Source organism: Dipodomys merriami, unplaced genomic scaffold (assembly GCF_024711535.1).
Source record: "Dipodomys merriami isolate MVZ:Mamm:240054 unplaced genomic scaffold, mDipMer1.0.p SCAF_378, whole genome shotgun sequence".
Classification (NCBI taxonomy): domain Eukaryota; kingdom Metazoa; phylum Chordata; class Mammalia; order Rodentia; family Heteromyidae; genus Dipodomys; species Dipodomys merriami.
In genome coordinates, this window is record NW_027205359.1 from 673,888 (window position 1) to 697,154 (window position 23,267).

Genomic DNA, 23,267 nt, shown 5'->3' on the forward strand with positions numbered 1-23,267 from the left:
CAGTATCTACCGGCAAGAAACTGACTCAAAATCAAGACAAATGGGTGACTTATAATTCTAAACTGCTCAGAATTGTGACTACTCAAAAGGTAGAGGTGGAAGATTAACAGTTTAATGCCAGCCTTGGCAACTTATTCACAAAAACACACTTTAGCAAGGTACACTATCCCTGGCTTCTATCCTTACTACTGGCACACACACATCCACACCGCCCTCTCCAAACCCACCAGCCACACACACACATATGATTCAGTACACAACTCCTATATAGTTATGAGGTATCTAAAATGGTTCGTGGGAGAGGCAAATATATACTGTGGTGGGAACTGCACACAGAAGAAGCAAGGACTCCAGTGATCCTGACAGCAATGGTTACTTGAGGCCTGGCCCAGTGAACTACAGCAGCATGAACTCCAGCCAAAATGTGGACTGACCATCAAGTACCATTCATTTTCTCAATACCCATGCCCACATCAGGAAGAAGCACTACTTCAAATTAAATTACAAACACACAGGGCTATATCACCCTTCTATTTGTCTAGAGAAAGTCAGCTGTCAGCTGGGATCCCAGTAGAGGCAAAAACAGTGTCCATCAGAGGTACCAGATCTGATTACAAATGCCCCTGGTGTCCAACCAGTCCTTCTGCAGAGAGTAATCAGACCTTGTAGGTGGGCATGTTCAAATATCCCAAGGGGCTGATAGACAGAACGAGGCGGGGTCTGCCTTCCCAACCATTCCTAGTTATACAGCACGGGAAAAATCTTCTTTCCAGTCCCATTCCCACCCATGTTGTGTAGCATCCATGCTGGTGCAGTTGGTCACCCTCCAAGATGCAGAAGACTGGCCTGAGCCTTGCTGCAAGTTCAAGGTGCAGTAATAGGATGTCAGTTCAAGGCTGGTACAACATTCCACCAAAATATGAGTTTTTCAGATGGCAATGATAAAGGTCTAAAATGTTAGCTACTCGGGAGGCTAAGATCCCAAGACCAAAGTTCAAAGCCAGGCTAGTAATGAAGTCCATGGCACTCTTATCAACAATTGACTGATTCTCCCAAAGGTAGTTGAAAATTAAAATGTAATTGTGACACAAAATGTAGTTTTGACTATATATAGCTACATATAAAAATATATATTGTAACTACTACATATATAATTGTATATATAACTATATATTGTTTGTTGTATATATTTATACACAGACTGTGAATTAATAGTGTTGGATTCCTAAAAAAATAACAAGAAAATGCATAGCAAAATAGAACCTCTGAGAAACAATGCATAGTTTACAAGCGTACTTACCAATGGCCTAAATGACACATTTGACATTAAACAGTCTTTAAATATTTATTTTTTTCCTTTAAGGTGTGTACAGTTTATAGAAGTTTCAGACCAAAAATGCTGAATTGTATAACTTTTAATACGAAGAAAGTTGTGTTGAATTAAAAGTTGAAAAAAGCCAAAACTAACCTCCACAGAAGTCTCTTTCTCCTACCCCCTCACTTTCCCTGTTTTCCTCCACTCTATTTTCCTCTCCATTTTTCCTCACTTTCTACCTGGGCCCAGCGACAGAGAATGTAAGAGGCCCAAGATTCCATAGTGGATGTTAATAAGAGGAAGAAGGCTATGACAGCTGCCACACTGGTTTCATATTTAGAAGAAGAAACAAACTGTCCATTAGGATTCTGGCATATCAAAGTCCCAGAGGGTGGATGTCTGCATGGCCCAGAATCACAGGTAGAAATGATGGGCAAAGAAATGTGTCCAGCTGGATGGGGGTGGCTCATGCCTGTAATCCTAGCTACTTAGGAGCCTGAGATCAGAGGATCACGGTTTAAAGCCAGCCTAGGCAGGAAAGTCCATGAGACCCTTATCTCCTCCAATAAACGATTAGAAAACTGGAAGTGGCACTGTGGCTCAAGTGGCTGAGTGCTCACCTTGAGGGGAAGAGCACAGAGACAGCACCCAAGCACAGAGTTCAAGCCCCATGACTGACAAAGAAAATTAATGTGTCTAAAGTCAGGAAGAAGAAAGTTCTGAGAGCACCTGGACCTTCGTCCTCTCAGCTTTTTATTCTAATGAGCAGAGGCCATTTTTCAAAGCCTGAGAGTGCCGCAAAAGATGCTGCTTAAAGCAGTTGACATCCATAAACCTAACAATGCAATAATACCAGGAAACATAGAACTGACACCTATAATCACTGATATGTTGGAGATTCTGATCTGCAGACACTAGTTGCAAGTCAGACAAGGCAGGGAAGTCTGTCAAACTTTTTTTTCATTATTCTTTTTTTTGCACGTTTTTTTAATTGTAAAAATGCTGTACAGAGGGGTTACAGTTACATGAGCAAGGTAATGACTATATTTCCTATTGAGCATTGTTGCCCCCTCCATTGTTTTCCCCCTACCATCCCTTCTCTCCACCTCCACAACTACAACCACCCCCCTGCTGAATTTGTAGTTTGTTTTCAACATAGTGTTTTGTACATCTCATTGTTACAATGGGCCAATCTGTATCCTTAGTTAAGCATTTTGTTTTTTCCCTTCCCTTCCCCAAATTAGAAAAATGTACATGCAAGATACAGGGCACCAACATCAAATACAGTGAAAACAGGGGTTATACCTCGGGGGAGGAACATACAAAGCAACAAAAAAATCACATATTACATTATAAATGCATTAGAAACAAGAGCAAGAAAGAAAAAAGGTTTGTGTCCCTATCTTGGGGTTCATTTACTTAACATCATCTTATATGGTCATATGTACATAGCTTTTGGCCTTCTCTGCTTGTCCTACACATGTACTAGTTATTGCAAATAAGGGAAATCATGGGACCTATGTTTCTTTGGGCCTGCCTTACTTCACTTCATATAATTTTTTCCAAGTCTTTCCATTTCTTAACAAATGGGGCAATGCCATTCTTTGTGGTGGAGGCATAGAATTCCATTGTATACATATATATATATATGTATATGTATGTATGTATGTATATATATATATATATATATATATATATATATACACCACATTTTTTGGATCCATTCATCTACTGAGGGGCATCTAGGTTGCTTTCATATCTTAGCTATGGTAAATAATGCTGCAATAAACATAGTTGTTTCATTATTCCTATTAGTTGCACAAAATTTCCCATTAATACATCAATATCAATACATCAATATCACTCCTTTCCACATGACACTCTTAACTCCAATTAATAGACAAACAGATTAAACTTGAACAATTACTAAAGTATTATAGCTCAATACTTTAGCAATAAAAAATCCAGAACAGTGCTCAGATCCTGAGTTCAAGCCATCGGACCAGCAAAATAAAAATAACAGGAAATAATGCAAACACAATTTGTCTCTGATAAAATTATTAACAGTTGTTAGAGAAAAAAGTCAGAAGAGAGGTACATGGAAAGCAGTATGGTGGTTCCTAAAAAAGACTACACCTACACCAAATACAGTAAAAACAGGGGTGATACCATGGGGGAGGGACATACAAAGCAACAAAAAATCATAAATATGTTAAAAACAATCACAAGAAAGAAAAAGACATTTGAGTCCTTATCTTGGAGTTCATTTCACCTAACATCAACTTATCTGACCATTTCTGCTTGTCTCAGACATATACTAGTTATTGCAAATAAGGAAAACCATGGGACCTATGTTTCTTTGGGCCTGGCTTACTTCACTTCATATAATTTTTTCCAAGTCTTTCCATTTCCTAACAAATGGCATAATTTGTAGGGGGGAAGGGAAAAAACAAATTGTTTAAATAGGGATACAGGTGGACCCATTGCAACAATCAGATGTAGAATCTTGGGGTTTCCATGGAGTTGTCTGTAAACAAACTTGGATCATCGCAAGTGACCAGTGGACAGCGAGCAGCATCCAGTGAGCTTCCTACTGGAAACTTGCTCTCTTTGCTTCAGCTACCCACACTTCTTCTCCTGACATCTCCTCACCCCTTCTATCTCCATTTGATGTGACCTCTTCTCTCACTACGTCAGGTGAGGATAAAAAAAAAATTAAGTAATTTCCATTAGATGTCCCCATGCCCTAACTTCAGTAGTAGAATCAAAATATCTTCAAGCAATAGAGGGAGGTATTGAATTCAAAATAAGGATATTTAAGTTCAATTTTGGCAGTGATATTTACTAGGTATGTGACTTTTCCAGATAGTTCACCTTTTCACAAAATCTGTTGCTTCATCTGCCACATGAAGATAAGAAATTGCCCATATTCAGAACTCTTCATTTTTCTAATACTAACTTTTAAAGGGTATATGTTTGTAAAGAGACAGAAGCCATAGAGTTCTACTGGGGGTCAGTTTTAACTCCATAAATTAAGAAAGAAATCTTTTTATGTTAGAAAACAAAATAACAATATACTTGATCTTAATAGTTTCCATCCACTCATATTTCCAATTTCAAATTTAGTGCTATTCAAAGAATACTACTCAAAGCTTTGTTTTTCTGTCAAACAAGAGAAAAAAGAAATTCAGACAGGAGGGATGACCAGACTCACAGTAGGACGATATTCTAGAAGAAAAACAAATTCAACAGTAATGGGAGATCTGAAGGAAGAATAGTTAAAGGTGATGGAAGGACAAAAGAAAGATGCACAGTATGGAGACATTTCAGGAAATGAGAGGTGATTTGGAATGAATGTTGAAGAGAACCAAAGATGTTTAAATCAATACACAGAAAGCAGAGAGTGAAATCTACTCATGGAAAGGCAAAGTGAAGTTTGTTTTAGACAAGACTTAGATTAATGGACTAGAAAAGAAGTCTAAGGATAGAAAAACAGTGTCAGATAAATGATATTTAGTCATTAGGGTATTTTGTGTTCTTTGTTACATATTTTTTTCAGTTGACTGAATACAGATGATGCTGACAGTTTTTTTTTTTCAAAACTGGGCTATAAACTAAGGACATGAACAAAATTTGAGCTACACTCCTAGAGTTTTCTGTTTATTTTTTCAGTTATGTGTGGCTGTTTTAACGCAGGCCAGCTTGAGCCATAATCTACTTACCAATGCCTCCGTTGGATCTTGGATTATAGGTATGATCCTCTCCAAGCAGTTTATGTGCTTCTTGTGTGGTTTCATTAACATTTAGGCTAGAATGACAAAAAGAATCTTATTCTCTGTTTACCCAATAGTTAGCATTAACAGCTCAGTCTTGCCTTGACAGTTTCGAATATGAACCTTTTAGACATACTTATTTAGAAATAATTCATCCTATAAACATAATATAAAAAGGATTAAATAGGTTTAGGAATCAGCATTTTCAGTGTTCTGGTTTATTCTGATTTAAACTTCATGGATTTTTTTATTTTGTGACAGACTTGGGTCTTGAACTCAGGGCCTGAGTGCTGCCCATTACCTTTTGTAGCTCAGGGCTACAATTTTACACCTTGATCCAGAGCTCTGCTTCTGGCTTTTCATTGGTTAATTGGAGATAAATGTATCTAGTATTCTCCTACTCTGGTTAGATTTGAATTGCAATCCAGAGATCTCAGCTTCCTGAGAAGCCAGGAATGGATTTTTATTTTTTAATGAAGTAGCATGCTTCCCAGAGGTAGGTTTCAACTAAAAACTGCATTTTATCTTTATATAATTTTTTGGCAACTACACCCTTACTAAGAGTCACTAATTGTAGACCCTAAACTCAAAAAGAAAGACTTCTCTACGAAGAATAAGCAAATTATACTCTCAATATCTCTAGTTCTACATGTATCTAAATCAGAGTTGAAGTCAGTCTGGATTTTCTACATGTTTGGATCTGGGAGCTCAAATTAGCAGTGAAAGTTTAATATATATAAGGCCTTGGAGTTTATTTTTAATCAGTACAGAGAATAATAACAACCACCAAAGCAACAATAATAAAGCTGTTTTAATTGGACTGTAATGGTGCTCTTATTTTTAAGACTTTCAGGATGATATTTTCAAGATGTTGAAATGACTATAAGCTAGGATTTGAGAATGAGTATGGAAACTTTCAAAATCTTTTAAAAGATTTTTTGCTATTTCTGTTTGTGGGGATACTAACTGTCATACCTGTCTAGATTAATTAATATCCATAACTTGGTCTGTAATAATAAGAGAAACATGAATGTGTATAAGGATTTGTTTAAATTTATTGTACTTTGCTTATTGTTTCTTTTTATGCTACTTTACCTAAACTGATCTCAAATATTGGTACACAACAATCCCCAACTTCAGCATCCAAACCAAGTACTAAGAATACCAATGTGACCAGATTCCGTCCATTTTTGCTGAAATATGGGTCTACATAAATAATGACTGCATAATACTTGCAATTACTGTGTGTTGCTGCTTTTCACATATATTTTACAGGTAGTCATTGACTTTGGATCACAAGCCAGACCTGAAGAGAGGAAACAATGCTCCTTTACTATGAATGTTGTATTTCAACTGAACTCTACAAATGGTATCTGACTTGTACAAAGTGAGGCTCCAACAATTCCAATGAAAATATCAGAACTGTTTGGAATTTTAAAAATAAAAAAATGCCCTTCCTAGCCAGGCACTGATGGCTCATGCCCAGAATTCTACTCAGCTGGCTCAGATCTGAGGACTGCAGTTCAAAGCCAGCTCAGACAGGAAAGACTACGAGACTTTTATCTCCAATAAACTATTAAAAAAAAAAGCCAGGAGTGGAGCTGTGGTTCAAGTAGTAGTATGCTAACCTTGAGCACAAAAGCTCAGGGTCAGCACCCAGGCACTGTATGGTTTTTATCAGAAAATTATTATAAAGATGAAAAGCATATTTTAGTTGAAGACTACCTCTGTTGAAAGTTAAAATACTGCATAAAGAAAAAGAATCCATGACTCCATTGACTCATGCCTGTAATCTTAGCTACTCAGGAGGCTGAGATCTAAGGATCATGGTTCAACGCCAGCCCAGGCAGGAAAATCCATGAGACTCATCTCTAATAAACCACTAGAAAACTGGAAGTGGCACTGTGGCTCAAGTGATAGAGCACTTGCCTTGTGCTGAAGAACACAGGGACAGTGCCCAAGCCCAGAGTTCAAGCCTCACAACTGACAAAAAAAAATCCACTTCTCAAAAAGTTGAGGTAAAAGATTATAAGTTTGATTCTAGTCTTGGGCAGGAGGCTGACATAGGAAAATCAGGTTTCAAGACAGGCTGGGCACGAGTGACCATTATACTCTCTCAACAAACAAATCTAGAAGATAAACTGTAGCTCATGTAGTAGAGTACTATTCTTCAACTAAATTTTCAGGGACAACACTCAAGCACTGAGTTTAAGTCCCAGGACCAACACACAATAACAAATATTCTTAGTTAACAATCACTTTCTACTTTGTACTTGTTTGGCTAAAATGAAGTAGATAATGTTCATGAAGTAGATAATATGGCATGTATAATAGCCCAACTTGATTAGTAAATATACAACACACAATACTTGGATGCTTGAAATATATCCAAATTTCTACTTATTTCTTTATATTTTTCTATAACTCATATTTTATTTTTGTATACCTTAGCACCTTATATTATATATTATATATTATATCTTCCTCTGTGCTATATAATATCCCACTTTTATTCATTATCAGTTATTATTGTCACTGTTACTATTATTACATTTACTCTATTATTGATGATAACTACAAGCTCAGAAAGCTTAAGATTTTTCTTGCAAAAGCAATACTTGAGAACCTAACTCTGAGGGAATCCTTGTAACTTTGGATCAGAAGTCAGTCCTGAAGATGTTAAACAATGACCCTTGATGTAGCATCTTGTCTGTAAATTGCACAAGGTTAAATAGATCCTTAAATTAATAATGAAAATGTCAAAACTGTTTCCTTTTTTAGAGTTATGTCTGTGTGTGACAGTCCTGTGTCTTAAACTCAGGGCCTGGTTCCTAAGGTCAAACCACAGGTCCCTTTGGTTTTTGTCCGAGGCTAACATTCTACCACTAACACCAGAGCTCCACTATTGGCTTTCTACTTGTCATCTGGAGATAAGAGTTTCATGCATATTTCTGATGTGGCTAACACTCAGATCTCAGTCTACTGTATAGCTAAGATTTCAGACAGGGGCCACCAGCTTGGACTTTTTCCTCATGAACCACATCAACTGCCTTATATGAAAAGCTTTATTTCTCCCAGTATCTGGGTTTTGCTAAGATCAGAGTCCTGTCACAGGGGTCAGGCTATATGGTACTGATAATGGAAATACTTGAACATTCAGGCTCACTTCTGATCCTGTTTCCTTACTCCTCAAATGGCGATGGTACAAGTTCTCTAATGATATCCAAGTTCTGAAACGCTTCCATGCTAGCATATAGTCATGAGTTAGTCCAAGAGCACATTCAAGGGAAGAAAAAGCAGGAAAGGAGATGTCTGCTTCTAGCCCACACAGTAATACCTGAACCACATCACTTGATGTCTTCAGCTTCCCAGCTTGAAAAAGTTCATCAGAAAAGCAGCAAATAACTCCCACCATTTATCACCATGCTAAACTAAATGCTGATATGTCAGTGATTATTGAAAATAGAGGGTTTTCCTGATTATAGCAAACTTAACATAACCCTTTTCCTCCAAGGAAGTGAGACTCTATCAAGCTCATCAAATTTTCCATTACCTTCTTCCTTTTTCCAGGTAATTTCCACAATCCATTTTTACCTAGAGCTGCAAATGCTCTGCAGCTCTATCTTCCTGTGATGAGTGACATTTCTCTAACAGGAAGTGTCTGCAACTTTGCTGGAGTCCAGGCTCCAGCCTTCACTTCAGCATGGCCACTGCCATCAACCTCAGCCACCTCATTCCACCCACGTATGGGGAGTGCCTACTTGTGCCAATATTCTACCACAACCATGTGGGCAGGGCAGGCTGCACACAGCCACATCTCCACCTCAGTTGCCTCCTATTCCAGGATTTGGGAATGGGACATGCTAGGCCACAGCACTGTGACTCTCACTCAGCAGAGCACAGTGATCTCTTCATCAACTTTGACCGGCCAGTACATGACATGTGCACATGCCAGAGCCATAGTCTCTCCTTATCCATCACTGTCTCCCAGCCTGGTTCAGGGGACCCTAGCTCCTCACATGGGAAATGAAGAGGATAGCCTGTCCCTTCCCTACTGGGAAGGAAACCAGAGCTATTGTTATCACCTCCTCGTACTAGGGCCCCTGTTCTCTGGACAACTCAGTCCCTGCCTGCAGCCTCATGGCTCTGTGTCCTCCATGGAGACACAATCAGAAATGGTGGTGGAGCACAAGGGTGGTCAGCCCACAGATGTTTTACCACAAGGCTCCATGTTGGGAATGTGCTACTCTGTGTCTGCTGAACCCATAGCAGAAATTAATGCTCAAGGTAAGTAAAGAGTGACTAGAGGAATAGAATTGTAATAATCCCAAAAGGAGAGTGCAGTGACAGCTGAGCACTGGTGAGTCAACAGATAGGTAAAATGGAAGTCCTGAGCCTCAGTCACTATCCTCACTCTGTGTTCTACATAAGGCAAAGGGCTGAGAAAATGGATCAATTGGTATAGCACTGGTCTAGCAAGTATGAAGTCCTGGGTTCAATCCTTATTACTAAATTTAATTCAGTGAGGAAATACAGGACACTTTCAAGGCCATTTGAGCTGCAGGAAGGATACCACCAGAAGAATGGCAAGGATGTGCATGCTTCCAACTCCCCTCAAAACACACCCACTGTAACGACTCCATTCCTTTAGCTAGTACTTTAGATTCTTTGGAAAATACTTCAGGATTTGGGGATGGTGGTGTTCAGAGATCCAGGTTAATGGAGGGAGGTTCAGGATATGTCCTCTTTGAGTACTTCATAAACATAAATTCTCCTGAGTTGGGTGCCAGTGGCTAATGCTTGTAATCCTAGTGACTCAGGAAGCTGAGATCTGAGGATTGATAATAGAAGCCAACCTGAACAAACATCAGTAGGGGCACAGCTCAAGTAGGTAGAGCACCAACAACTGAACAAAAAAAAGCAAAAAAAAGAGTGCAAATCTCTGAAATCAATCCCTAATGCCACCATTCATGGGTATGCACACACACACATACACACACACACACACACACACACACACACACACATACACAAACACAAAGTGAAAAGACACAAAACTATCATCTTCCTGTTTGTCTTTCTTCAAGCTGAAACATAAGATAACAGATTACCACAGTAGAGTGGCAATAATTGAGTACCCTCTATAGGAATGCTCAGCTTCATAATACTTTTTTAAAAAGATTTGGGGGATGCTTGGGTTTGGATACAGAACCAAGAAAATAGTCATTAAGTGCTCAATCACTGAGTCTCACTCCAAGTACAAAACATTTCATGATTTTAAAATCACTTTCACTTTTATTTTACTGAAAATAATTATTGGAAATACAAAGATATAAAGAAACAGCATCTCATTGTCACCAGTGACACCGAGAGCATCTGCCACCCATCTGACCCCATAGGGTCTCAGACAGTGACCTAAACAGAGCTCACAGAAACATGCTTTCCAGTCTGACAAACACCTGTTTAAATTTTAGGTAAGGACATGGAGAATCTCACTTACTAGGGACAGATTTCTCCCTTCCCTTCTTGGTAGTGATGGAAACCTTCCCTGGAGATGGACATGTCCCCAAGAATGTGACCTCCAATATACACATGATGTCTGCCAGACATTATAGACAGTACCAAGGCCTGCGGAAGCATACATTGAGAACATCAATCACTTACCTAGGGCACATCTGAATAGTAGTCCAATGGCCTCCCAATTTGTTGGCCTTCTTACTAGCTTCCAGTCAGTAACAAAATGAGACTAAGTAATTGGGAGAAATTAAAAGAGACCTTCCAAAGCTTCAGAATGCCTCTAACATCTGTATAGAAAGCCAGGATACTCCACAACTTCATGTAACAGTCCCTGATTTTCTCTAGCTTCTGTCCTCCATGAATCTTCTGGGCCAAAGGGAGAAGTCTTCTAGTGAAAGACACAATTGGAAAAAGCCTGGTGACCAAAGGACATTTGAAAAGAGAATTGAGTGTAGCAGTGCTACTCTGGCATATCAGATTTATTTTAACTTCTGATTCACTTTAGTTTTAATTTTAATTCAGTTTAATTTTTAACTTGTCAACAGATCTTGACAAATCAATAACTGACACAACATTCCAAGGCAAAAATATGGGATGCATCAATGTGACCCTAGTGCAGAAAAACTCAAGTGTCATTGATTATCCAAGTGTTCAAGGGAAAAAGAACAAGCATGAGGCCCTTGGGGTTAGTGATGAGGCTCCTAAGGCCAAAGTCCAGTGACAGAACCTGGAGTGCCTATTGGAGGAAGTGGTTGTGTGCATCCAACAAGCCAATGACAGGGCTCCTGTGAACTTAGGCAAACATTCAAGTAGCAAACCTGCTAATGTGGCATCCAGCAGGGCCAGAAAAACTTAAGAGCCATGGTCAACAAAAGAAAGACAAGCACTGCAAAGGAAAGACCCAAGAGAAATCACCCCTGAGATTTGCCATAGACCTTCAGAAAGCCTCGAAGCAACCTAACAATGCATATGATGGAGTCAGTGCAGGTTTCTCATGCACTAGGGAAGAAGAATGAGAAGAAAAGTAGGCTGCCTTCCTCTAGGGGCTGGGGAAATGCAAGTAACTCCAAAGACACCATTTTCTCAAGCTAACCAAGACTGGATTCTACTCCTGATGTTGAAAGTCCTAAGAAATTTCTGGTAAAGAAAACAAAGAGGAGTGCTGAAAACCAGTGTCCCTCCCCAAGCCAGAGTGAGCTGCTCCCTCCACCTGGGAAGGTCAAGTTGGTGCCTTTGCCTTTTCTCTCCCCAGAGAAGCCTCAAGCTCAACCTGTTTATCGCAGGCCACAATCTCTGCCTCCTGGAGGCCCACTGGAGCTGATCCTGCCCAGCCTCCTTCTCACACAGCTCAGCCTTTTCGAATCAGTGCTTCCCAACAGCTACTGACAACTCATGTCTGATGGTTCCCATCAAACCATCTCGGCCTATTTCCACCAATGCTACTCTGTGGGGAAAGACCAACCCTACCAAGTCTAGTGAGTCTCAGTCTGCCTTTGCTAGGCCTGCACCCCACAAAACCTCATCTTTCACTTCTCTGCAGCATAAGCCTATTTCTACTGCTGCCACCAAGCTCAGCTCATGACCTAAGTCTCAAAACCAATATCTCCTGCAAGACTTCAGCTTGCAACCCATTCCATAGAGGAAATCCCATGTTCCTGGGCCAGTAGTGTCAGATCCCATCAGCAAGGAGCAGAGGCCAGAGCAGGAAGCCATGAAAAAGTGGTATCAGCAAGAACATGAGAAGTCTGCCAAAATCACCTTTGTGGGGAAATTCTCATTTTTCAATCAGAACAAAACAGACATGGATATTGCTCAATACTATGGCTATGCAGTATAAGATCTGCAAAGATTTATTCAGTAGCTATTTTTCCCCTTATATATGAAGAAAAATATAGGCACAAATATATTTTAGGATACATATAAATGCATTGTTATAGACAAGTGATGATAGAAAAAGACTTCTGTATTTGGATACATAAACAATAAAACTGAACAACAGAATGTAAATAAATCAGTTGAAAATGATTAATAAAACAGCCACATGCACTTTGAGTAATTTGTTAAAGTTTGTGTTGTTTTGGGGTCACAGTTGGCTTAAAAGTTGCTTTGGAACCATGTGCAGGTGGTTCATGCCTGTAACCCTGACTCCTCAAGACTGAGATTTGAGGATCATGGTCAGAAACCAGCCCAAGCAGCAAAGTCAGTGAGACTCTGGCCTCCAATAAACTACTCATAAAAAAGGTACATTGGAAAGAAGAAATTGAACTTTGAGTAAGAAAACAGGGTAGAAGAATATAATATTTAAGGATAGGAGAAAGAAAATCCTCTGGGATTAGGAAGACCAAAAGAAAAGTTTATTTAGGTTTTAAAGATTAATTCTGGTTGGGCAAAATATCAGAAATTACACCTAAAGTCTGAGGTGGTTGTTCAAAGAGGAAACCTTTTAAAATGTGGAAAATCACAGATGATGGGTCTAGGTTGACCTGAAAAATGGAGAACAATTTCTCATAAAGAATAGCTTTATATCTCATGATATAAACACACGATAAGTCTCATGATATAACACATGTGCGCGCGCACGCACGCACACACACACACACACACACACACACACACACACACACACACACACACAGTTTAAAGCCAGACAGTGGTAGTTCATGACTATGCTCCTAGCTGCTCAGGAGACTGTGATCTGAGGTTGGAGATTCTAAGCCAAAACGGGCAGACAAATATCAAATATTGTGTGATCCTCACTGCAAATTGAGGAACAAAGGGCCAGAAGAAGAGCTGTAGCTAAAGTGGAAAAGCATCAGCATTGAGTGCCTGGCCCTGAGCACATTCAAACACACACACACACACACACACATACACATACACACATATATACACACATACACATACACACACATACACACACATACACATACACACATACATACACATATACACACACACACGTGCACATATACACTCACAAAAATCCATGTTGGATAGTAAGATTCAGGACATAACTCCAACAGTTTTGAATCATCTAGGATTAGAATCGGAAAAGACGACTACAAACCATGGGGGAAATCTAACACAGGACAGTCTTTGGATCATGGTAATCCTGGGACAGAGGCTGAGCAGGGGCCTAGGCAGCATGAGAACCATCCAGAGCAAGGCCTTAACATAAACCACCGTTTACTCAACATCCACGCACATGGCTGCAAGATGCCCTATTTCAACTAACCTTCAAACACCAAGAGGCCACTGTCACGTGATTATTGATCAACCCTCTTCATTAGTGAGGTTCAGCAGTCAGCTGGGATCACATTATATGAAAAGGCTCAAGGCCCCCATCACAGGCCTGAGACTGAAGACCTCAGAGATTGCAAGTGCCCCTATGTGTCCAACCTGGCTTTCTGAGAATCAAGAGTTTATCTGTGGACAAGATCAAATATCTGAAGAACTCGAAATACAAACTGAAGAGCTACATCCTCCTCTGCTCATCCTGAGATGGTGATGCCTCCCCAACCATTCCCAGCAACGGAACAGAACAAACGAAATCTGCTTCGGGTGTCCGTTCCCATCCAGAGAAGGGCCAATTTGCGCATGCGCAGTGAGTTACCCTCCGAGCGGCCCAGACCTGAGTCCTTCTGTGGACTCAAGGCTTTCTGCAATTAAAACCATTGGTCCTCAGGAGGGTGGCTGGGTGGTGGGTACTGAGGTAGAACAGGAGAGGATTACAGAATAGGAGAACAAGAGAGGGTGCAGGGAAATAGTGGGGAAATTAGTAGCGTGTTTTCGGATTTATTCGTTGAGATAAAACTTCTCCAATTCATCATTTTGAGTGTGACATACAGTGTTATCATAGAATATTCCCTAAAATAACGTACTTCCAATCTTATTTTTTGTGTTTGTGTGGAGCCTGAACTCAGGACATCGTTACTGTCCTTGAGCTTTTTCAGTCAAGGCCAGCACCCTTCCACTTAAACCAGAGCTCCACTCTTGGCATTTTGCTGGTGTACTGAAGAGTCTGTGGGATTTGTCTGTGCACAGATGGTGATCTTCAGAGCACCTGAGGACTTAACATACTTGACATGGGCTACCAGCACTTGCTTAGTTTCTAACTTTAAATAGACCTCACATCCACTGTTAGTAATCTTCACAAAGATTTTACCACTGCACAATCGGATAGAAAAACTCAGGGTACTTTTTTTAATGAACAAAGGAATGAAGGGGCAAAAAGTTACACCACTAAGTTTAACAATTTTAGGACAGACATATGCCAGCCAATTTTTTCACTTACCAGCTTTATTAAGGAATATATATATATATATATATATATATATGTATATATATATACACATATATATATATATACATATATTCAACTGGCCTGATATTTTGTGATTTTTAAAAACAGTTTAAAAGTGATGTACAGAGGACTTATAATTACAGAAGTAATGAGTCTACTTCTTTTTGAACAGTGTTACCCCCTCCTTCATTTTCTCCAACTCCTCCCAACCTACCCACTCCTCCTGCCACAATGCAGAAACTCTGCTGTTTAATACAATCCCATTTATCTAGCCTTTGATTTGTTGTGTTTCTGGATCTTAGGAAGTTTCAAACTGTGCTAAGGAGCCCTAGTATTTCCTTTATCCCTCCCTGTAATATTTTCACGGTATCTTCTCTTACATTGAGGTCTTTGATCCATTTGGAATTGATTCTGGTACAGGAATTGATTGATCTAACTTGAAGTTAGATCCTTATATCAAAGTTAGATCCTTATATCACCTTCAAGTTAGATCCTTATATCTCCTTCATGTTCTACATGTGTATAGCCAATTCTCCCTGTGCCATGTGTTGATGAGGCTGTCTGTATTCCATCCTGTGTTTTGGGCTCCCTTTTCAAAGCTCAGGTGGCCATAGGTCTGTGGTTTCATTTCTGGGTCTTCATTTCTGATCCATTGGTCCTCAGGCCTGTTGGTGTACCAGTACCAAGCTGTTCTTATGACTAAGGCTTTATAATAGAGTTTGAAGTTTGGTATTGATATTCCTCCAGCACTGTTCTTCCTGCTAAGGATTGTTTTTGCTATTCAGGGTCTTCTATTATTCCATATGAACTTTTGAATTGCTTCTTCTATATCACTTAAGAATGTTACTAGGGGAGCTGGGAAAGTGGCTCAGTGGTAGAGTGCTTGCCTTGCATGCATGAGGCCCTGGGTTTGATTCCTCAGCACCACATAAGCAGAAAAAGCCAGAAGTGGTGCTGTGGCTCAATGGTAGAGCAATAGCCTGGAGCTGAAGAGCTGAGGGACAGCACCCAGACCCAGAGTTCAGGCCCCATGACCAACCAAAAAAAAAAAAAAAGAAGAAGAATGTTACTAGGATTTTGATGAGTATTGCATTCAATTTGTGGGTAGCTTTGAGCAGTGTTGTCATTTTCATGATGTTAATCCTCCCAATCCAGGAGCATGGGAGGTTTGTCTACTTCCTTAAGTCTGCTTTATTTCTCTTTTTCAGGTTTTTATTTTTCATCATAGAGGTCCTTCACTTCACATCTTTCGTTAATTCGTAGGCATTTTTTAGGCTATTACAAAAGGAGTTGCTTTCCTGATTCCAGTCTTGCCCTTATCATTGTTGGCATACAGAAAAGCTAATTATTTTTGTGGGTTAATTTTATACCCTGCTACTATGCCAAAGTTTTGTATCAGCCCAAGGGGGTGGAATCTATGGGGTTCTTTAAATACAGGATCGTGTCATCTGCAAAGAGGGAGAGTTTTACTTCTTTCCCTATTTGGATTCCCTTTATGTTTGTCTCTTGCCTTATTGCTCTGGCTAGGAATTCCAATACTATATTGAAGAGGAATGGAGAGAGAGCAGACATCCTTGTCCTATTCCTGATTTTAGAGGAAATGGTTTTAACTTTTCACCACTAAGTATAATGTTGGCTATACATTTGTCATATATAACATTTATTATATTGAGAAATGTGTCATGGATCCCTAGCTTATTCATAGCTTTTATCATAAAGTAGTAGTGGAACTTGTCAAATACTTTTCTGTATCTACTGAGATGATCATGTGATTCTTGTCCTTGCTCCTGTTGATGTGTTGTGTTACATTAATTGAATTGCATATATTGAACCAGCTTTGTATCTCTGGAATGAATCCCATTTAATCATACTATATTAGTAGTTGGCCAAGCAATTTTAATTAAAATATTTTCAATTCTGATTTTTTCTCCTAATTAAAAAGGCTAATACTAGTGAATTGCTAATTAAAAAAAGAAAATAGAGTTAGCATAATACAGTTGGCAACTTATAATTAGGCAAATTCAAAGCTTCACTCTATATTATAAATTATTTGTAATATATGAACTATTTTTAGTCTGTCATGGGGCTTGAAATCTGGACCTGGGTGCTGTCCCTGCACTCTTCAGCTCAAGGCAAGCACTCTAGAGTCTGACGGTCTTTTCTGACCAGGCTGGCTTTGAACTGCGAACCTCAGAACTCAGTATCCTGAGTAATTAGGATTACAGGTATGAGCCACCCCCACCCAGCTATTGGTAATACATGAAAACATTTGATAGTTACAGAGGATCAAAGTTACAGAGGTCTGAATGATTATAAACCTACATGAAGCATATGAAATGGGTCATAAGTACTCCTAAAACTAAAACATCTAAATTGGTCTTGCCCTTCAAATTTGCTAAAATGCCATATATTTAGGGGTAGAATAAACCCAGTATTGTTTGAAATAAGAAAATCCAAATCATAGAGGAACAGAATTTCTAGAAGTTACTGCAAATATCTGGCATTTGCATGGGAACATGCCCAACGAGACTTAAAAGAATATCTTCACAGTCTGGCGCCAGTGGCTCATGCTTATAATCTTAGCTACTCAAAAGGCTGAGATCTGAGGATCAGGACTCAAAGCCAGGCTGGTCAGGAAAGTCTATGAGATTCTTATCTCCAATTAACCACCAAAAATTGATGGAAATAGAGCTATGGCTCAAGAGGTAGAACACTAATCTTATTAAAAACAAAAGTTCACAGCCCTGAGTTTGAGCCCCAGTACAAGCGAAGAAGAAAGAAGAGGAGAAGTAGGAAGAAGATGAGGACAAGGAGAGGAAGAAGGTCTTCACAAGTAAATAATATTATACTGAATAGAAAATGAAAGAGCAAGAAATACCTGAAGCAACAAAGAATTAGTTTATACTAACAAAACCTGTCCATATATGGTAGAGTTCCCCATACCATAGTGAAATTTCAGGGTTTCTTTTCTTGAATTAAAACCTAGCAAAATAGAGTTTGGGGGCATGATTGTTCAAGCATGTAATATCAGCTACTCAGGAGGCTGAAATCTGAGTATTGCAATTCTAAGGAGCTGAGGCAGGAAAGACAATGAAACTCATCTCCAATTGATCATCAAAAAGCCAGGATTGGAACTATGGCTCAAGTGGTTGAGCTCTTGCCTTGAGAAAACCAAAACTCAGAGACAGTTCCCAGACCCTGAATTAGAGCCACTAGACTGCCACAAAGAAAGAAAAAAAAGCTAAAAGAAGGGCATCAGAATTTTTCTGATGGATACAAAATACAGAAATGCATCCCTAAGAAATAGAAGTGTGGCTCCAGGGGTAAAGCAGTAGCCTGATCAAGCCTTGATCAATAGAGCCCAAGAACAATGTAACTGAGCTAGGACACACACAGACACACAGACACACAGACACACACACAGACACATACACACACACACACACCCCACAAAGTTAACTTTAGTGGTTCAGGTAATGATGAGACTACAGGCTAGAATTCAGTGCCTGAAACTATAGAGAAAAAAGAATTATCTTGGTGCTTGGCCTTTATATCATATGAAATCTAGGTCCAAGGTATGCATTCAGATTCAATATGTATGCTCAAATGTGAGAGAGAGAGACAGAGAGAGAGAGAGAGAGAGAGAGCTACTATAATACCCACTGTAACCATTAAGCCCAAGGTTAAAGGAGAACCCAATGGGGGTTAAGCAGTTTGTCACCCTGGAGATGGGTGGTTAGGTCTTTCTTAGTATGTTAGAATACTCTGGCCTTCCTAAACTTGGACACTATTCATTCTGTTGCACTGTGGCCTTATGGTCGTGGCTAAAGAAAATACTTGGGGCTTCAGAGTTGGCTTAGTGTCTTGCATGTCCCTCTGCCAGCAGTTTGACAAATCACACATAGACTTGTATTCTGTTAGCCAGTGACTATGGAATGCCTCATGTAGTCAGCTATTGCTGCCATTGTATCTAACAGAAAAGATGTCTTCCACACAGTGTTGCTGGATTGTGTACAGCGACCTTGAATAGTCCCTAGTAATCATTTATTTCCTCATTCACAGTCGCAGTATTTCACTATTTTCACACCCTGTGATGCATTGGCTTCTTTCAAGACAAAATGTCTCATGCATACCTGGGATGGCACACAGCTCATGCCCTACATAAGCATCCAAAATATGAACTTGTATGACACTGTCTCCCTACAAAAGTGACTCTAAGTCATTGATTTGTATTCTTGTACTCCTGGTGAGAAAAAAGATGGTTGTTACTGTATTTGTATAATTGTTCTCTGTGTCTTCTCTGCCTGTGTCTCTACTATTGCTGTGAAGTCTGCTTGCAGTTGGAATAGATGTCCTCTTGATGTGCTATCTACCCAAGACTAAAACCCCTACAGGCTCAGGGAATATCACAGAAGTGGGGTGGGGAGTAGGCTGGTGAAATTAAGCTTTATGAGGTTGAGCCAGTTATTTCAATGGACTCTACAGATCTATGGGTAAACTCCATACTCTATAGCTATCTACAGCTAGTCATGAATGAAGTCATCTTGAAATTGAACAACCATAATTTTTCAAAGGTAACACTAGTTTATTTTTCCTGCATACTATCTCAGAAAATTATAAGTAAACAAACCAATATACTGGTATGCAGAGCTTGACAATAGCACACCAGCTCCAGAATATGCCTGATACTTTGGGGTTGAAATAAACTAATTACCTTCAACTAGAATGACATCCTGGTCTGGCTGCCTGCCAATGAATTCTCCCCAGGTCAGTTATGAAAAAGTTATAGAAACAGGGGACCAGCTCAAGAGAATATCCCTAAATGGAACTGAAAGTTGAAACTTCAGGGTTGGTCATAGGGTTTGTAGGATAACAGAAAACTGACTAGCACCCCACACTCCTCTAAATATTATTTTTCTTCCTGTAGTCATTATACATTTCCTTGATTTCGATAGATCAGACAGATTGCAGATATTTATTTTATGTAATTAGCTTTGAATTTGAAAGCAGCACTATGGATGTGGTTTACCTGAAGTGTGAAAGTCAGCTAAAAAGGAGACAAAATCTTGAAAACTTTATATACTTTAAGCTGTGTCTATATTGTCAAGTCCTGCATAATTCCTCTGAGAAGTTTACCCAGCACAGAACTATTGAAAGAATGCATATCTAAAAATAGTTGAATGCAACACTGGAAAAGAAAAGGAAGATCATCTGTTTTTTTGTTTCTTGGTTGGTTTTATTTTTGTTGTTTCATTCCTGGGAATTTATCTCAAGGCCTGGGTTTTGTCCCTGAGCTTTGTGCTCAAGCCAAACATACTACCTCTTGAGCTAAAGCTCCACTTCTGGTATTTTTGATATTTTACATTAGATAAAAGTCTCAGGGTCATTCCTTTTCTGACTGATTTCAAACTCCAATACTCACATTGCAGCTTTCTGATGAGCTTCAATTGTAGGTGTGAGCAAAGGTGTCTAGTGAAGAAATTTCCTTTTGAAGGATCTAGCATCTATCTTGAAGGATCTAGGATCTATCTTCTCCCATGCTCTGAACATTGTAAATGATGAGTGAACCCACCAGCAATAAGCACTAAAATGATTTAAGCATCCCTTTAAGCTTACCACAAGGGTAAATTATTTTGTCCATAGATTTCCTACCTTGGCCCAGCTCTCGTTCACAAAATGATCAGAAACTCAATTTTACTCACTTGGTGACAGTAGAAAGGGAGTTAGTAACCATTAACAAGAGAAGTCACAGGAGAGGCAGGAACCAGGGAATGGAAAGCATTCTGATCAAGATGGCTGGAAGCAAAATTTGACATTTGTTCCTTATGCTTATATGCACAACATAACCCATAGCCATGCCTTTTCTCAAAGCCTTGATTTTTTTCCAACAAAATCCAAATGGCCAAGTTTGTTCACAGTGCTTCAGAATAAATACATGCAATTGGAAATGTTGTTTTGGTTTAAGTGATGGAAGGCAGCATTGAACAACAAAAGCAGAGCAACCACAACAATGTCAGCTCAAGCTTCAGTACCAACACCCCACTATAAAAATAAGAGCCCTTTAGATGCCAGTGACTTGAACTTATAATGCTAACAACACAGGAAGCTAAGACTAGGATGACAGTTCAAAGCCAGCCAAGCAACAAAGTCCATGGTACTCTTATCAACAAGTAACCAATATTTCCTTTAAAAAGCTGAAAATGAGGGGCTGGGAAGGTGGCTCAGTGGTAGAGCGCTTGCCTTGCATGCATGAGGCCCTGGGTTCGATTCCTCAGCACCACATAAGCAAAAAGAAAAAAAAAGCCAGAAGTGGCGCTGTGGATCAAGTGGTAGAGCGCTAGCCTTGAGCTGAAGGGCTGAGGGACAGTGCCTAGGCCCAGAGTTCAGGCCCCACGACTGGACCCCCCCCCAAAAAAAGCTGAAAATGAAAATTTACTTGTGGCTCAAGTGGTAGAGTAACAGCTTAAGAGAAAAAGAAAGCAGAATTAGCAAACTCTTGAGATCATTCCTTATCACATACATATAGCAAGAGAGAGAGAAAGAGAGAGTTCATGTGTCAGATTCCTTAAAACTAAAAAGAAATACATATAAAAAAGAACGTTTGAACACAATCCATAATCTACAAACATACTATTCAATGTCATAAATGAGATATTTGACATAAAAATCTTAAATATTAATATATTGAGGTTATTTTCCCTTAAGTGTGCAGAGTTTTTAGAAACTTCTAACAAAGTTATTGAATTATAAATCTTTAATACAAAATAAAGTTAAGCATCTTTTAATTATGAGAACATTTTATTTTTTTTGGGGGGGGGGGTCTGGTCATGGGGCCTGAACTCTGGGCCTGGGCGCTGTCCCTCAGCTCTTCAGCTCAAGGCTAGCACTCTACCACTTGAGCCACAGCGCCATTTCCAGCTTTTTTTTTTTTTCTGCTCATGTGGTGCTGAGGAATCAAACCCAGGGCCTCAAGCATGCAAGGCAAATGCTCTACCACTGAGCCACCTTCTCAGCCCAAGAACATTTTAAAATTAAAAAACAAACTCCACATGAGTCTCTCTTCTCCTATCTCCTCACTTCCTCTACGCTCCACTATTTGCTAGTTTGCTCACCGTTTTTCCTGACCTTGAACGCAGGCCTGGCAGACAGAGAATACAAGAGGCCCAAGATTCCATAGTGATTGTAACTGCCATACCCTTTTCACATATAGAAGAAGAGAGAAAATGTCCTCAAGACGTCTGGGATATGAAAGTCCCAGAGAGTGGTGTCTGCATGGCCTAGGAGCCAGGGGTATCAAATGATAAGCAGAAAAAAATGTGTCCGAAGTCAAGAAGAACCAAAGTCTGAAGATATCTGGGCCTTCAACCTCTGAACTGTTTGCTTCTATTGAGCAGAGACCATTTTTCAAAGCATCAGTCCACTGCTTCTAGGCATTACCATCCTTGAGTATAAGAATGCCAAATACCTTGGTCCAGTAGCTGACATGTATAATCCTAGCTACTCAAGAGGCTAAGGTCTGAGAATCATGGTTCCAAACCAGTTCAGGTAGGAAAGCCTGTGAGACTCTTTTTTATTCATTATCTTTATATAGTTAGACAAAAACCACTTGACATTTAACAGGATAGATTAGAAATACAGTGTATCTTGACCAATGTTACCCCATTCAACATGACACTTTCAAATTCAACTAACCACCAAAAGTTTCAGTGGAACTACTACTCAAGGGGTAGAGCACTCGCCTTGACCCCAAGCCTCAGGACAAGCAAAAAGAAAAAGAAAACAAAATGCAAAACCAATGTTTCTTCAAGAGACTTCTGAAAATGAAGGAGAAAAAAAAGAAGAGCAGAAGGGATGTACAAGTCTAGCCTGGCCCAGTCAAACCCAGTCCAAGCATCTCAAATAGAAGAAACGAGAAGAACAGAATTTGCACCACAACATTATCTATAAGTTGCCCTCAGTGAACTTCACCTTACTCTTCAATCCATTCACAAGAGCTCTTTAATTCTTCCTTTGGAGTTTGAAAGTTCTAGTAAGTTCACTAATTGGGTGTAATTAGTAGAACAGTTTTCAAACTCAATGAGACTTTCTTTCCAAAGGCTATTAACTGTAAATGCAACATGTAATTATAACATTCATTATTAGGGTGTGAAAATGATGGGAAAATTATAAATAGTTTCATTTATGAACATTTAAGAAACATTGAGATGATGTCCTCCATATAAAAGCTTATAGGAAAGGGAATGCCCTATCTATTTTGTCGGATCTCATCTCCCCAGAGCTCAAATTTTCAGGACCTGTTAGACATTTCCTGCTATTCTCTACCCAATTTCATTTTCTAGATCAGAATCAGGTTTTGTAA